We start from the raw sequence: 19,184 nt of genomic DNA on the forward strand, positions 1-19,184 counted from the left end.
CAGTCAATGACTCATTAGCCTTTGAGTCAAAGTATTCATACTCTTGAGTGAGTATTGTCTTCCTGTTCTTCTTAATCGTATCCGTTCCCTGACATCTTGTTTCCAAGGCATCCCATATCTCCTTTGCAGTCTTGCAGTTTATTACCCTGTTTGACATTACATTATCAATAGCACTATGTAGTAAGTGTCGTACCTTAGCATCCTTAGCAATTGATGCGATATCTTCAGCAGTGTAATCACTCTTCTCCTTTGGTACAGACTTTGCTGCTTCACCTGCAACTGTAACAGCGAGCTTGGTTGGTTTGTGAGGCCCTTCCTTGATTCTATCAAGATATTCTGGATCTGTAGCTTCCAGAAATATGGTCATCCTCACTTTCCATATGGCATATTCAGATGGTCTCAATATGGGAACTCTAATAGTCTCATATCGGCTTTGAATTTGTGTCTTTGGAGGTTCTTCAGCTTTGGTGGGCTTAGTTGGAGTTTATGCTTCAGACATGATTGTGTTTGGATCTTAAACTGTTTGTGTGTTAACAGATAGGCTCTGATACCACTTGTTAGGTCACACACACACTGTAGAGGGGGGTGAATACAGTGTATAGCACAATCAAATCGAACTTTAATAACTCACATAACAGAAAACAAACTTTATTAAAACAATAAACTCTGTTACAGTATGGAACTGTTCTTTCTCAGTGATGAACAAATATCACGAGAGCTGCTAGGGTTACAATGAATAATCTTATCGATTGTGATAACACTTATAGTGTAAACCCTATGTCTGTGTTTATATACTACACAGTTAAAAGATAATCGCTAATTGATATGGAATATAATTCTGCTTCCTAAAATATATCAATCAGATATCTTTTCTTCCAAGTATTCTATTCTTCATAGAATTCCATCTTCATGCATATCTCTTCTTATGTTTGTCTCGATCTTCTTTCCTTTAACCAGCTGCCTTCCTTATCTGAACGTCCTTCAGTACTTAAGTTCTGATATCCATCTTCTGATAATTATCTCCTGATAATATATGTACTGATATCCTTAAGTCCTGACTTCCAGTAAGTACTGATTTATCCTGTTTAAGTAAGATCTGAAAACTAAACATAAATCACATTATCCATGACATTTTCAAATATATCTAACAGATTTCACACGTTCTATGACTACCAGCTAATATATTCCAGCGATCAACCAACATCATACAACTATCCGTAAAAATTGGTACCATTACCTTTGATAAAAGAAAAAAATTTGTTAATATAGTAAAGATAAACCATTTGATATAATGTGAAGCAAAGCAAAGGAGTCCATCATAAATTTAGATTGTGACCTTCAATTTCTCGAGGTGAAAATCAGGGCTGCTTATTCGTCTATGTGCATCCCATTTTTTGCCTTCTAGAGTAGTCAATGCATTGGTCAGTATCAGTATTAGAAGATTAAGTGATGGCTTCTGAAAATGTCCTAGCTTGTTAGCACTACAAGAAACAGGTGTCTAATAGTTGAAGTATTAAACTATTATAGAATAATGAACTAGTTTAATATAATGGACCCTTCTAATAGTTTTTCTATGTGTAGCAGTCTAATAGTTGAAGTATTAAACTAAATTTAGTTGAAAAAGATTAGAATAATGAACTTTTCTAATTAAAGTTTTCGAAAATAGCAAGTTTAAAATGTTAACACATGTCAGTTGGCAAATTCTTTGTTTCCCTCAAAGTACTCATGTTGTTTGATCGTCTTTGTTATCATATAATTTGTTGCTGCACTTGAAGAATTCTATCTTTATGGTTGGTTAAATGTGCGATATGATTAAAAAATTGTATGATTTTCAAGTTGGTGTGATGTATTGCAATATGATGGTTCTTATTTATGTCTATCTTTATGCTTGCTTAGATTGGCCATGAGCGGGAGGTAGCTGTTTGCCTGATGCAAAAGTACATTGATAGGGGACCTGACTTGCAAATTAAATCAGCCATAACCCTGGATCACTTGAAAAATTACATATATATAGAAGCAGATAAAGAAGCCCATGTTAAAGAGGTAGGCTAGTTGTCACCAAGATTTAGTGTGTACACAAGTGTATTAAGGGCCTTGCGAGAATAATGACCTAATTTTCATTAAATTTAATCTGCTTCCAGGCTTGCAAGGGTATGTGTAACGTTTGGGAAATTTACGTCTGTATTATATCATATTTATAATAAATTATATGTGTTAATGTGTCATTTATGTGGAATTAACCGTCAAACCTTAATCGCTATGTGTTACGTGCATTCGGTGTTGTCCAGGTATTTTTAAGATATTTTTCAGATATTTTATTTTTCATTTATAACTTTCATTTCAAAAGTTTTATGACCCAAATCATGATTTTAAAGCAGGTATTTCAAATAAAACAACGGGCCTTATTTTTCATCAAACGGCTTTTACCATCGCAATATTCTGAACATCTAGGCATTTTATAAATTTTCTCGTTTTGCGAAAAATGACTTTTCCGGACCCCATTAGGTGTCAAAACCCCCAAAAAATCATATTTTTATAAAATTACAGGACTTTCATTTATACCATTTCTTTGTATTTTTGCATTATTCACAATTTTTGAAATTTTTTGGCATATATATTGTATATATAAAATAATTATAAATAAAATTTTAATACTCAAAAATTATAAAATTAGGGGCCTATTAATTTTAAAAAGTGTAGAATTAGGGCCTTAATTTTAATTAGGAGTATTAATTTCAATACTATAAATAGCCTATTTTTATTTAATTAATTATAATTAATCATTAAAAATCAGAAAATAATTAAAATTCTCTGCAAACCGGGTCGGGTAGAACAGCTGCGGGTCGAAGAATCAATCGGTGATTTTGATCTGATTTCTATACCAAATCAAGCAGTTCGAGTACTCAAATTAAAGGTTTCATATGTTCTTTTTGTTTTTGATATCAATTTCATGTTTTAATGCATCGTTTTTGATTTTCGATTTCTAGGGTTTATGTTCGAATTAGGACTTTTTGATTCTAGGGTTATTATGATGTTTTGATGATTGATATAGCTTTGTTAGATGATTTACAGTCGATTCATGGTGTTTAATTGAATAAACAATGTCTGGATAGTAATATTCGATTACTAGGGTTTATGTTCAATTTTCAAAACATAACTTCGTGATTTTGGTGAATCTTTGTTTCCTGAATTGTTAGGGCTTTGATTATACGTGTTATAAGCTTTGATTTGCACTATTCAACATCGAGTTTCACGTATAAATGAATGATTTCGATATTTGGCCGGATTTTGAAGTCGGTTTGGCCGGAGTTACAGATTCGAGGATGATTCTGATTGTTTTTCAGTTGATTAAAGTTGGTGAATTGATTTAGAATGATTTAGGATTAAAAACGGTACCAAACGGTACCTATTTGACCAAGAACAGGTGTTGCCGGAGTCCGGGGAACCCACCGGAATCTGGGAATTTTCCGGTGTGTTCATCCCGACCCGGATTGTTCTTGGCAACCCAGTTTCTGACCCAATTTCAACCCGCCTTTGATCCCTTATTGTCAGAATTCATTTTCTGACAAGTGTTTCTGAAATTATTTTTATTTTTTATTTTATTTTAATTATAAAAATCAGTTTTATTTATTTTATAAATTGATTAATTAATTATTTAATTAATTGATTTATATTATAAATAATTCTGAAATATTTTCTAAAGATCAGATTTAATCATTTTCTCAATTATTTATTATTTATTAATTAATTAAATATTATTTATTCATTATTTTAAAAATGATTAATTATTTTGATAATTAATCAAATAATTTTCAATAAATTATAATAAATTCATTTTAATTCTAAAAATTATGGAAAAATCACTTTTAATTCTGTTTTTTCTTAAATAATTATTAAAAAATTATTTTAGGGTTTCAAAATTTGTAATAATTATTTATATTGAATAATAAATTGATTTATCTGTATTTAATCGATATTAAATAGACTGTTAGTCCGATTCGAGTGAAACGAAAGTCCTTTGACTCAGAAAAATGAATTCTTTTCATTAAAAATAATATTAAAACCTAATTTCTTCTAGAAATTAGTTGACCTTGTTAGTTGTTTGATTATCAGTCAAATTGCGTGCCAGGACGAGTCCGAAAAATTCCGAAAAATAGGAAACGAGTCAGATAATGATCAGTTGAGCGATCAGCGAGTCGATTTTGATTCTAAAAATTATTCTAACTGTAAAAATGATTATGTGCTTATGTGCTTATGTGTATTATGTTTTTAATCGAGTCTTACTTGTTAATATATAATATACGAGTCAGTCATAAGTGCATGGGTAGATAATAGGAACGATGTGAAGTCGATTCAAGACGCAATTGAAGTACGAAATGACTAAACCAGTCTATTTCTCTAACAGAAGTTAAGCCAGTAAGGCAGGTTGAGCCGGTGAAAGACAAAGGTGATACAATTGAAGTGAGTCGCGCAGAAGGCAAGTTTTTCCCCTATTCTAATTTCAGAATAGTGATATTTCTTCAGATTCTTATCACACTTGCACTCTTTTGATTCTTGTTCATATTTTCTTTCTATTCTTGATTTCTCCTTTTCTTTTGAATTTATTGTTCATATTCCAATTTTTATTCACATATATTGATATATTCTGGTGATTATAATATGTCAAAGCATATCGATTGTTCCGGTTGCTACTTCATGGACTGGGTAGTGATACTTTTGGAGATTAAGTTTACTTAATCCTAAGGACCGGGACATAACCGGATCCTTGAGATGGGCCGTAGTGCCTGGGTGCCCGATTGGGTCTATATAGTGGAATATAGATCTGAATTGTATCCTGGCTGATCAGCAGGGTATATATGCGAACTTGTGTCCAGTTTAGTTCATTTGTACTCGCCAGCAATGGCCTTCTTTCTATTCTCGTGGGGTTATATCTTTGCAGATATACCCAGGTTACCGATTCAATTAAACTGCTTAAACACTGTTTATATTTTTTGGACTTGTTGAGCAATTTTTGGCTCACCCCTTTTTGTTATTATTCACCTTATTGTTTTCAGTTAAGAAGGAATATGAAATCCATCAGGACTCAAGTAGTAAAGAAGCGGGTCAAGCCTCGGGATCCTCTCATACCCAAGGTGTTGATCCCAATCTAGGAAAAAAGCTTTGAGTTTCCCGAACAGGTAGATTGTAGATAGTTAGTGTGTGTGTTTGAATAAAAGATGAAATTAGTTTAAAACTGGTTAGACAATGGTTTGTAATAAAGAGAGTTTGTAAGATTTTGAATTTAGTTTGTAATAAAGTAGTTATTGGTTCTTGTTTTCATACTTCAACCTAAAAAGATCATGGTTAGTGTTAAAGGGGTTTAGATTCATTTTTTATTATTTGTTAATCAGGTTGTACAGGTTTGGTGATTAGCTAGTAACCCCCAGACTTATACCCCGGGTCTGGAGGGCATTATAGTATGCGCTACATATTTACAAGCAGTAAGATTCTTCTTGTTCCCGTCAAAGAAATGCAGATGTCCTTGCTGTTAAAAGCAAAGCGATTGAACTTTCTAGGGACACCTGGGTTAAAATGAAGATCGGCACCAGTGACATTTTATAGTTGTATTGTATCTATGATTTTACTTTTATATTGATTTGTCAATATTGGGGTCGGATATCACCAAGTAAAATGCGCAGCACTCGAGGATCAATCAACCAACTGTTTATTTGTGTTGGAATTCTTGCAGCACTGGTGGCTGGAGTGCCATTAACATAAAACCCTCTATGGTATTTCCTGATGCACATTTAAATTTCAGGGAGAAAATATTTTGTTAGCTGACTGATTGTGTCGAGACATTATGTAATTAAACACTAAAATATCCCAGCTATTGAAATATTTTTTCTTATGTAAAAATTATGATTCTTTATTTTCTTGGGTCAGGTGAAGGGCTATGTTTGGGATTGCATCCATCCCTTCTGTCCTATTGGCAGTAGGTATGGCGGTTTCTCCAGAACATCCGCTCTGGCTCTATCAGGTTTTATTTACAAAGTTTCAACAAGTATTCATTTAAAATGAAATGTTAATTAAATATTCAGGTGTCTTTACATATTTGCTGAATTCTAATTTAGATAATTGAAATGTTCTTTGATCTTATAGCAAGGAAAGATTTATGAAGTAGAAGTTGCTATAAAAAGACTATTTGGGAAAGATAGGGCGCAAAAGTTATGAATGATTTGGATGCCTATAGTCAAGGTTCTACAAAACTAGAAGCTGGCTGGTCTAATCTATTCAGTAGCCGGTACTACAAAGGTAGAAAATCATAAAATGGATGGTTACAGATAAGAACTTGGTGGAAATAATAGAGTAGAACATAATCAGTGTCCTAGATAATTGAATAGAACATATGATTTTTGATCGATACAATTTTCAATATAGTTGTCAATATTGGTGCTGCACTCTTCCTGTTCAAACAGTTGGCTGGTATAAACGCTGTTGTATAGATTTAGCTATTATGATATAGTTTTGGTTTATATTTATGCAAGAACATGATTCATATACAAATCAAACCTAATAAATAACTGATGTCTTATGGAGGTTTGACATCAGCTTATTATATAGCTACTGATGTCTCTTATGAACAAAACATGAGTTTAGATTAAGACGACCGATGTTAAATTATATCTTTAACAACAGTTCAAAAGTTATCTTAAATACAAGCTTACATAACTGATGTCTAATATTATAATTTACATCAGTTCATAAAATAACTGATGTTAAAAGTACTTATTTACAACGTCCAAATTTTCATACACGTTGTCTTTGTCTTTTTTTCTTTATATGTCACATGCTTAAATTGATAGAAATTAAAAGATAAACTATTATTAAACTCGTGATCATGTGTTAAAATGTAATATATTAGAAAAAAGATATCAGTTTCTAAGTTAGAACTGTTGTCTACTGGTATCTTAGACATCAGTCTAGAACCGATGTCTAAAACTCTGGACCTTTCTCTACACATGCAAAGGCATCGCTTTTAAAAACTTTTAACATCGGTTTATAACCGATGTCTTTTGACCTGTTTCTTGTAGTGACGTTGCATTCATATAGTTTGCATTCATGCATTTTTATTTCTTGTTCTTTGATTCTGTTTATGTTTGAGGACAAACATTGATTCAACTGTGGGGGTATGTTGAGTGGCATTTATGACACTTTATAACGCTCCATAAATCTTTGAATTAGTGTTTTGTACTCAAGTTGTTAGTGTTTTTAACGTATTTTTGTAGTGTTTTTGCATTGCAGGCATTTTCCAGGTAATTAGGTGAATTAGCATGGTTTTAATGTTAATTTGTTGTTAGGATGGTGACTCGAATAAAGGCTCGTGAAAAGACCAGCTCAAATCAACAAGGAGAAAAGAAATCAAAATTTTATCCAGAAGGACAGCGCGCCCGCGCTGAAGCAGCGTGCGGCCGCACCAGTTCGATGTGACAAAATTCTGTTTCTATTGGGATTTTGAGAGTTTGAAGTCCTGGTTAATTCTATAGCATATATATACATAAATAAAGCTCATTTTTCATAAAGAGACATACCAGAGCTAAGGAGAAGGCGTAAGAAGACCATAGAGCATAATTCAACCAAGGCGAAGAAGATCTAGTTTATATTTGTGATTCTTTGTTTTAAGTTGTAACTTTGGATGCTAGTTTTCTTATTCTTGAACCTTTACTTTTATTTCATACTTGGTTTATTTAAGCATAAAAACTACGTTTATTATATCATGTTTTTATCGGAACCCACGTTGATGATGAGTCCGATTATGGGCTAATCATTATCGTGGGGTTCTAATGGATTTATTTATGGATTTCTTTAGTTAATTCATTTCGATAACTTAGTGTGTGGTGATTGCATGATAACCTAGTTTTGGTTGTGCTTATGCGTCTTATGAGCGTCGTGAACTTATAAGATATTGTGTTAATTCTTAATGAATCGAAAGTGAATTTAAGGGTTTAGAACATGCCATGCTAGCATAGGTTTATGTATGTGATATGCATGATTCGTAGGTAATTTTAACCATCTTACTTGCCCTATGTAATCGCAAGAGATAATTTGTGCATTAAACCATTATGTTATCAAATTCTATAGATATATAGGGTCTCAATATAATTGGTTTCTATTCAGCTTCTATCTCTTTTGTGGATGTCTGGTAGTATGGTATGCGTACAACGAAAGTTGGCATTTATCAGTTTCTTGCTATCTGATTAGTCTTATCACCACTGCATGTTAAGGTTAAGAATGAAAATGCTATTGAATGAAGTATTTAATGAAGTTAGAATCCCATGTTTGTGTTATATTGTCAGGTAATGAATAACACACAGAGAGGGGGGGTGAATGTTATTTACTGTTTTTAGGCTTTTCTTGAAAGTTAATGGTTGAATAAAGTAAATTAAATTTTGTAGAGAAAAGTGTTCATACAGAATTTAAACTTGCAGAAAATAAAGAACACAGATCTTCAAAACTCACTTAATTTTATATTAAAAATTAAGACTGTTTTGTTACAAAATTTCTAAGCTCTTTGATGTTAAAGAGCTCAGCTTCTTTTTGAGAGTGATACGAGAGATTTGATCTAAATTGTTACTTCTGACTAAAAGTCCAGTTTTAACTTTATAACTTAGTTAACTGCTGATTTACACAGTGGATAATAAACATGCTATTAGCTTTACTAAACTGTCACTTGTCATTTCTATTTATAGAAAAGCAAATCTTCCATTTCTGGCTTAGCATATCTTTAGCATCCCGTATTTACTTTAATCTTCCTCTGTCAGTTAATCTTTTCCATTGATCTTGCACACTCTTCAAGCTGCTTTTTGTAGACTTATCAATCCAGCTGTTGGATTGTTTGTTGATTGTTTATCTTGGATATTGAACTGATCTGCAATTCTGTACTTTGAGACTGTACCTCCAGATCTCCAGTTTAGATCTATAGAACACTTGACATCTTGATAAGTACATAGGCTTATCGAGATCTATAGGACTCCATATTTATTTTGGCTAGTAGAGGTCTTCAGCTTATCTAGATCTCTAGTCTTCACATCTTCACTTTGACTTGTAGATAAGTCTTAGTTCTCTAATGAAAGTTGACTTATCGATAACTCTGAGTTCTCTAGTGAAGAAAAGACTTGTCGATATCTCCAATCTTCAGTTCTTCAACTTGGCTTGTCGATATCTTCCTGAGTTCTCTAGTAGCTTTCCTGACTTCTCCACTCTAAATTCATTTCTTCTATCCTGGTGGATATTGCTCATCCGTCGAGTAGTGATTGTATCCCGACGGATGTGCCTAACAGCAGTCATCCGTCGGATAGCCAAACTACTATCCTGATGGATGTTCCTCATCCGTCGGTACTCTCTGGAGTTCTCGAATGACTTCTCTATAACATTAAATCTGTGACTTGTAGAGATCTTGACTTAGAATATTTTTCTCCAAACAAATTTATTCAACTCCAAGCTTCTTCAAAGTTCTTCTGAGGCATGATCTTCTTGATCTTCTTCCAAATAGAATCCTTAGGCTTGATACTGTTTCTGGAAAAAGACTCCAGTCCTTTGCATTTTTATAGACTTTAAGTTTTACAAGTACAAAATACAAATTAAGATAACAATACAACTTATTTAGGGTTGGCCCCAAGCTTAACTGATTATTGAAAATAATAGTTCATTAATCTCCAATGATCTTTGACATCATCAATTATATATTACAATCTCCCCCAACTTGTTCATTATGAAATTATGCACAAGTTCTGATTGATGATGTCAAAACTTTAACTAAATGCAGAAGCCAATCTTCCCATCTGGTCTTCTTTTGTTGAGTTACATTTAGATTTATTCTTCCCCCTATGAAGAATAGAATTGTATTATCTAGCAACATCCATCAGCTATTTTGGAAGGCATTTAGATATATTCTCCCCCTTTTTGATATTATCTCCAGGTAGAAAGATCCAGCTAGATGCACAATGTTCAAGCTGCTGTCAATGTCCATTTTGAACACTGTCTGCAGCTTCAAGCTTCAGTGAGAATTGTGGTGATGAGTTTATCAAATAGAATAGGAGTTTCATTTAGACCTGCAGAAAAAGCCTGTTAGTAATAAAAGTCCTAATCTCTTTATTATTTTGAATAAGTAGTCTCACTACTTCTCACTGTACTAGTCTCATGACTTTTGAGAGTCAGAGTTCCCTCACAAGGATTACTAAATCCAGACACTCATCTACCTCTCCTTTTGCCAGGAAGGATCCTGCCTCTATTATTCTCTGTTTTTCTCTCAATCTTTTCTCTTATTCTCACATGAAAGGCTCAGTTGTTGTTTGACTTATATAAATAAGAGGTGGCTGAGAAGAGTTGTCTGTGATCATATGATTAGAGGTAATCCATATAGGTCTAATCATAATCATTTCATCAGAAAAGAGAATACTAGCTTGAAGGTGTGAGGTGAATGAATCATTAAAAATACTTGTGACTAGGGTCACAGTTTGACTCACAGATTTCACTGTGGTTTTGATAGTGTGTTGTTCCTCACTTGTAGTAGGAACCTCCAACTGAATTGGAGGGGATTTGACTGGGTTACTATCATGTACACCAGTCTCAAACCCTTGTGTGTCTTGCAACAAACTGGCACTTGAATGTGCTATGCTTGCCTCTCTCATGACATTGTCATAGGCAATTGTACTTCTAGCTTTGACTGCTAAGGCAGCTTGTGCTAGAGTTATGAGGGGAGTTGTTCCTTCATGAGGAACCTCCAATTAAATTGGAGAGGATTTAGATAGCTCCCCCCAGGAGTACTACCCTCAAACCTTTCAGTCTGTGAGGACTATTTTGCACATGAAGGTGCATTAGGGATACTCATGGGATATTCAGTACAAACTGATAAATTTCCCTTGTCTGTGGTGGTTTATTTTCTCAAACAAAAAAATAATCTGAAGAACATTATGAAATTGCCGTCCTTTTGTAAAACAGGTTTCTTTTGAGAGTCATCTGAGTGGGATTGTGTTTGAGTTTGTGTTGTTGTATCTGGGAGAACTGCAGTTTGGTTTATAAGTGTTTTAGCTGCAATTTAACACAAATACCCGTTGATTGATAATTTGACTTTCCTGTTGTTGACTGAGTGGATTGTGTTGAACCTGTAATGCATTGAACATATTTATCTGTTTGGAGTTTTAATCAGGCATAAGCATTGAAATATACAGTTTCCAGCATTATGATAGGAAAACTAATAATCAATTACATTGTGAACACAAGGCAATCAAGACGTAAACAACAAGCAACAAAAATAAATTGATAGAGAAGAAGAGAATTTTCATTAATATTAAGCACAGAGTACATTAAGATTTAGATTACATCAAGTAAATCCTAATCCTAACTACTCTAATTTTGGCTTCTTCTTCTCGGCCTTTAACCTCCTTGCCCTGCGTTGATAAGCTCTGGACATGGAGTGTGCAAGAGAGATGATCCTCTCCTGCAACTCCAGAGCAGCTAGGCGTTGCTGCTCAGCCACCCTTGCACGTCTCTCCAGCTCCAAAGAGACTTCCCCCTCAAAGAAAAGAATGCTGATCTGATCATTCCACGAGAGTTCATCAAAGACCTCAAATGGAATATCAAAGGGGCTACAAACAAGCCCCCTGAGATGGACACGAAGTCCGATATGATCAAAGTATATTTGATCATCATCCAAATGATGGACATGTTGGTAAACTCCATTAATAAGTCTGTAGAAGACTGGGGCATCCATTTGAGAGAGAAAGAGAGATAAACAGGAGGTGAGTTTTGAAATTAGATGTTTGTTGAGAATGAGAGTAGTGATGAATGATGAAGAGGAGTAAAAGGTTCGAATTTATAGAGGGAGAAAAGAAAGAAACCAAGAGACTCTTGAAATACCCGGTTAATAAGTGTAATAATCACACAAGCATACTTTACGAGAAACTAGACAGTTAGAAATGACTAGTTACTATTCCCCATGCACGTACTCAAGAATCATAGTTCACTTTCTAGGATAACTATTTCACATGCAAATAAGCAAGTACTCCCTACACAGAAAGTAACCCCTCCTATCAGTAATATAATTCACTAGCTAACTCATCAAACAAATACTGATAAGAAATTATTTTGAATAAATTCAAAACACATAATAAGCATATAGTCAAATAAATTTAACCATTATCAGCATTCGTAAAACATCACATATAATGCACTAGTCTACTTACATCAGACTAACATATTCCACATTTTAAAAGAAATTGCACATAAGCACATAAATGTATCAATAAGTCTGAGTGATTATGGCTAAAATGTGTCAGAAGTATTTTGCTGAACATAATTTATGAATTAAATTATTTCAGATTTTCATACTTTTTGCTTCTTATGATCTGTTATTTATTAACTTCATATATATAGAATATGAATTAATAAATATTCAGTTTGCTTAGAATTTTGAGAAATTCCAAGTTAAAAATGTATTCGAGAAGTCTGGGTATATATAGTAAAAGTAAATGACTTGTCGAGAACTCAAAAATAGACATTTAAAGTTAGTCTATCGAGAAGTCATTTTGAGAAATAAAGTACATATCGAGAAGTCATTTTAAATTACTCTTTTAGAGAACTCAAAATTGACTTATAGAGATGTCAAATAAACACCCAGTTTTTCCACAAAGTTAGAATAAATTCAAAATAAAATTAGAATAAATTTTCCAAAAGTATTTTACCAAAATAATTTATCAATTTAAACTATCTCAGTTCTGAGTTATTGATAAGTCAAAAATTGTACTTGTAGAGAACTCTGTGAATGAATTTATGAATTAAATTATTTCAGATTTTCATACTTTTTGCTTCTTGTGATCTGTTATTTATTAACTTCATATATATAGAATATGAATTAATAAATATTCAGTTTGCTTAGAATTTTGAGAAATTCCAAGTTAAAAATGTATTCGAGAAGTCTGGGTATATATAGTAAAAGTAAATGACTTGTCGAGAACTCAAAAATAGACATTTGAAGTTAGTCTATCGAGAAGTCATTTTGAGAAATAAAGTACATATCGAGAAGTCATTTTAAATTACTCTTTTAGAGAACTCAAAATTGACTTATAGAGATGTCAAATAAACACCCAGTTTTCCACAAAGTTAGAATAAATTCAAAATAAAATTAGAATAAATTTTCCAAAAGTATTTTACCAAAATAATTTATCAATTTAAACTATCTCAGTTCTGAGTTATTGATAAGTCAAAAATTGTACTTGTAGAGAACTCTGTGAATGAACACTACTAGAGAACTCTACAAGGACTAATCGATAAGTTATTTTAAGCCTATCGAGAAGTCACTCGAGAAGTCAGTAAATTGACTTATTAAGGACTCACTCGAGAAGCCTTAAAATGACTTGTCGAGAAGTCAATTTATACTTATCGAGAACTCAGTTCTCTAGATACTTTTGGTTTTTGTAATTCTGCCTTGTGTTAATTTTACATATTAAGAATGTAAATTAACAACTGAGCAGTTTACTTAGAATTTGAAAAATTCCAAGTTAATTTTAAATTTGAATATAAATATGCAGAGATTTATGAAACATTTATAATTCATATTTCATTTAATTTCCAATTTAATCAAATTAATTTTGATTTACTGGAGATTAATCTGCTGCAAAACAATAGCTGAGTTCTTGCCTTAGGATGAAGAGTTAAGCATTCCAATTTCACCTACAAGTTTAGTGAAAGTTGTTTCATCCAAACGTTTAGTAAAAATGACAGCTAATTGTCTTTCTGTTGGTACGAAAATGAGCTCAATGGTACCATTAGTAGCATGTTCTCTAATAAAATGGTACCTTATATCAATATGCTTTGTCCTAGAGTGATTAACTGGATTAGCTACTATAGATATAGCACTAGTATTGTCACACATGATAGGAATTTTTTGTAACACCAGGCCATAATCCATTAGCTGATTTCTAATCCAAAGCACTTGAGAACAACAACTTCCTGCAGCTATGTATCAGCTTCAGCTGTAGAAGTTGATACAGATTATTGTTTCTTGCTGTACCAGGATACAAGTCTTTGTCCAAGAAATTGACAGCTCCCATGGTACTCTTTCTGTCAACCTGCATCCAACAAAATCTTCATCTGTGTAAACAACAGCTTCAAAACTAGTTCCCTTAGGATACCATAATCCCAAGTTTGGAGTTCCCTTCAAGTATCTGAAAATCCTCTTTACAGCCATCAAATGTGATTCTTTTGGATTGGCTTGAAATCTTGCACATAGACATGTTGCAAACATGATGTCTGGTCTACTTGTTGTCAAGTAAAGCAATGATCCAATCATCCCTTCATAGCTTGAGATATCTACACTCTTGCCCTTTTTATCTTTATCCAACTTTGTTGCAGTAGACATAGGTGTAGATGTTGGTGAACAGTCAACCATTCTAAACTTTTTCAATAGATCCTGGACATATTTAGTTTGGCTGATGAAGATACCATCGCTTCTTTGGCTGACTTGAAGTCCAAGGAAGTAACTCAGTTCCCCCATCATACTCATTTCATATTCACTTTACGTAAGCTTGGAGAATCTTTGGCAAAGCTTCTCATTAGTAGAACCAAAAATGATATCATCCACATAGATATGAACTAGGATCATATCTTCACCATGTTTCTTGTAGGAGAGAGTTTTATCTATGGTTCCTCTAGTAAAACCATGCTTCAGTAGAAAATCTGATAGGTTGTCATACCAAGCTCTAGGTGCCTGTTTTAGTCCATATAGAGCCTTGAGTAACTTGTACACAAAATTTGGAAATTTTGGATCCTCAAAGCCAGGAGGCTGTTGCACATAAACTTCTTCTTCTAGCTCACCATTCAGAAAGGCACTTTTGACATCCATTTGATACACTTTAAAGTTTGAATGTGCAGCAAATGCTAGGAAAATTCTTATAGCTTCAAGTCTTGCAATATGAGCAAAGGTTTCATCATAATCAATTCCTTCTTCTTGTGAGTAGCCTTTTGCAACCAACCTTGCTTTGTTTCTAGTGACTATACCATTTTCATCCATTTTATTCCTGAACACCCATTTTGTTCCAATAATGCTTCTATTCTTTGGTGCAGGAACTAACTTACATACTTTGCTTCTTTCAAAATGATTAAGCTCTTCCTGCATGGCAGATATCCAGTCAGGATCCAATAGAGCTTCATCAATTTTCTTAGGATCTACTTAAGACAGAAAACATGCATGTAGGCACTCATTAGCAGTTACACTTCTAGTCCTCACACCAGCAGCAGGATCACCAATAATTGCTTCTCTAGAGTGACTTTTATGCCACTTCCTTGTGTAAGTTCGTTAACTTGTGCATTCATCATTTTCTTCATTATTGGTATGACTGGTAGATCCTTCTTCTCTTTCTCCCCCTGAGTTTGTGCTATCAAATTCAGGTGTTTGAGATGAGCTTCCATTCCCATGATTTTCCTGTTCATTAGTCTCTTCATTCATCAACTGTTGTGCATTAACTTCATCTTCTCCATCAGAATCACTATCAATGTTGAGGTTTTCAAATGCAAGGGCTTCAGCTTCATTATCATCAAGGCATTCCAAGCCTGGACACTTGTCATCATCAAAGGTCACATCTGTACTTTCCATGATCTTCTTTTGATCAATCACATAAACTTTGTAGGCTGTTCTTTTCAGTGAATATCCCAGAAAAATTGCTTCAAAACCTTTGAGTCAAATTTTCCCACATATTCAGAGTTGTCTTTCAAAATGTAACACTTGCTTCCAAACACATGAAGCTGTTTTACAGTAGGCTTTCTCTTAGACATGATTGAGTAGGGTGACTTGCCATGTACCTTGTTAATGAGATATCTGTTCTGAGTATTGCGTGCAGTATTGACAGCCTCTTCCCAGAAACTTGTTGGCAATTTAGCATCTTGCAACATTGTTGTAGCAGCTTCAACCAATGTTTTGTTCTTTCTCTCAACTACTCCATTTTGTTGAGTTGTTCTGGTAGCTGAGAATTCTTGAACAATGCCTTGGCCTTTGCAGAATTCACTTAATGTAACCTTTTCGAATTATGTTCCATTGTCACTTCTTAGTCTTTTCACACAATTGTAATCTTCAACCTGTTTTTCTATCTTCTTGATGTGCTCAATTATGATGTGTAGAGTTTCATCTTTAGAGTACATGAACTCTACCCAGGTGTATCTTGAGAAGTCATCCACCATCACAAGTGCATATTTGTTCCTTGAAATTGATAAGACATTCACTGGCCCAAACAAGTCCATGTGAATAAGTTGCAATGGTGCACTTATAGAATTCACAGTTTTTGACTTGTGACTAGATCTTTTCATCTTTCCTTTCTAACAAGCTTCACAAACTTTAAATTGAGAAAATTCCAGTTTGGGCATGTCTCTCACTAACTCTTTTTTGACTAAGTTATTAATTGCCTTGAAATTCAAGTGAGACAACTTCATATGCCATAACTTGCTTTGTTCTTCTGATGCCTTTGTGTAGAAGTAACAAATACCATGCTTATTTGTTGAGTCCAAGTCTGCAACAAACAAGCTTCCGTTCCTTGCTCCTTTCAGAGCAACTTTACCAGTTTTCTTGCTGATAAAGGTGCATTCTTCTTTGTTGAATAAAAATTCAAAGCCTTTGTCTGCAAATTGGCTAACACTGAGAAGATTCTCCTCAAGACCAGCTACTAGTGCTACATCATTAATGACAATATTTTCAGAAACAATCTTGCCATATCCCATTGTGAATCCTTTGTTGTTGTCTCCAAAGGTCACCAATGGGCCAGCTTTCTCCTCAAACTGTGATAGCAGGGCCTTCTCACCTATCATATGTCTGGAACATCCAATGTCAATGATCCATATGACTTTCTTCACTTTTCCCTGCATACAATGAGATTCAGGTGTGTTTAGTAACCCAAGGAGTGTTGGGTACTTTCTTCTTGTTAACTGATTTAACAGAAGTAGAGTAATTTGTTTCAGATAAAATAGAGTTTAATGATTGTTGTGCATTTTCTCTTTCTGATGTAGACTCAATATTTGTTTCTTTAAGGTCTACTCTCAATTTGTGGTAACTCTTCATCACTTTCAAGTTACAAGGGATGCAGTCAAACTTATCACAGAATGAGTAGGGATCATTTAAATCTGCTTCATTGTATTTGCAAGCTCCTTCAGTTGGCTTACTAACACCCATTTTACAAAGGTGAGTTAGATGATTTGCAGAGCAACATTTTTTACACTTCTTGCCAGGAACATTTGTAACATATGCCAAATTATTGCTTTTGTTTATCCGCATTCTCCCATTTCTATTTTTCATCTTCTGTCTTGCATCTTCAATCTTGGTTTCTTTGACAGGAGTCTTGGTACTTTGATTGTACATTAGATTTTCTTCAGCCTTGGAAGATTGAATTGAATTTGCATTTTTCTTTTTATTATCCTCATCTGCAATTTCTTGCTTGATGATCAATTTTTCTTCACTGAAGTTTACTTCACAAGTCTTAAACACAGGTGACCCAACATTTCTCAGCATTGCTAGAACATCTTCACTCTTTGTTATTTTTCCTCTGTCACTTGTTGTTTTTCTTTTTGCTGTTTAAGGCATCATAATCAAGACCAATAACAATGTTTACACATGGTTTGTTTTTCTCATGGTACTGACCAACCAATTCAGATGCATTCTTAAAGGACTTCAACTTTACTTCACTTTTATCCAGTTTTTCCCTTAGCATAACCTCAATCTCATTTGCACACTTGAGCTTGTTTTTTTATGACCATTTTCTTGTTTCAAGGCTTCAAGCTCCACTGTCAACAATTCAGTTTCTTGTTTTTCACTTTCAAGCTTCTCATTCAACTTTGTTAATCTGCTAACTTCTTCATTAGCAGCAACCATGCTTGTATGAATGTGAAACATTTCTGTACCCATCTTTTCAACAATTTCCTTATATTGATTCATATTAAAATCAGTGGAGGTAAGAGTTGGTACCTGTGATTTAGATGAGGATTGTGGCGCCCTCCAAACCCGGGTCAGAAGTTTGGGATCCACACACACACACCTTGTTTATAACCTGCTTATAACAATAATAGAGATAATAAGAATAATATGCATTGACCCTACTTACCAACTACCACGGACCGCAACAGGTTAAAGTATGCACACAAGCCAAACACACTTACTTATATTACAAACATTCGAATCCCAACTATTCCAACTTAGAACTGAGTATTAAACATTATTACAAACTTTTACAAACTTTAATTATTCCAAAAGAAGCCTACTAGCTCAACTCGATCAACCTGAACCCCTAGCTCTCGCTCTGGACTGGGGATCCTCGGTACCAACCGGTTCCTTCTTAACTGGATAAGAACATAAACAACATCGCACAAATGAGCTAACTAGCTCAGCAATTCACAATGACAAAACTGAGAATAATGATCATCAGGTGAATATGGTTATGATATCAAGTGAACAATGGATTATGATTTAGAATTAGATATTATATTTTCATTTTAAAAACCAAGGTGTTATTCCCAGTGGACTAACAATGAGATTTACAGAAGTGGGGTTGAATGTAAATCTCAAAACTTTTTCAAGTTTTGAGTAGTTTCTAAGGCTAAGTGTTTTAGTGAGCAAATGTGTGTGAATGGCTTGAAGCTAATACAGACAGATATATATTCAAACACAAATGTAAAGAACACAAAGAACTTAAAAACTTTTCTGGTGGATTTGTTGTTCCACCTGAGATGTGTTATTTCAGAAAATCTGTGATTCAGAAAATTAAATCACAGCTGCTTCCTAGTACAAACTAGATGATTTTCTCTCTGGATTTTTCTAAACAGCTCTGGAAAATTCACGTCTAATTACTAGCTACTACTTGGTTTATATATCACCAAGTTTACAAGTGAAGACAAAACTGTAAAATATAATTAAAAAGGCTCTTCACATGTTTCTTCTTCATTTCTCTATCCAATGCAATTTAGGCTTAGCTGTTAATCTTTGAATACTTCCTTGTTTGCACCAGAATGGAAATGCTGCATTTTCTTGATTCCTCCTAGAGGCTTCCACATCCCAGTTTGTCTCTGTCAACCCATGTGCCTCTGTCAGCTTATGAATTGTCACTATCAACTTCTAATGAACTAAGCATCCGTTGAAGCTTTCATCCGTTGATGCCTTATCCATTGAGGCTTTA

Source organism: Apium graveolens, chromosome 11 (genome assembly GCF_009905375.1).
Source record: "Apium graveolens cultivar Ventura chromosome 11, ASM990537v1, whole genome shotgun sequence".
Taxonomy (NCBI): domain Eukaryota; kingdom Viridiplantae; phylum Streptophyta; class Magnoliopsida; order Apiales; family Apiaceae; genus Apium; species Apium graveolens.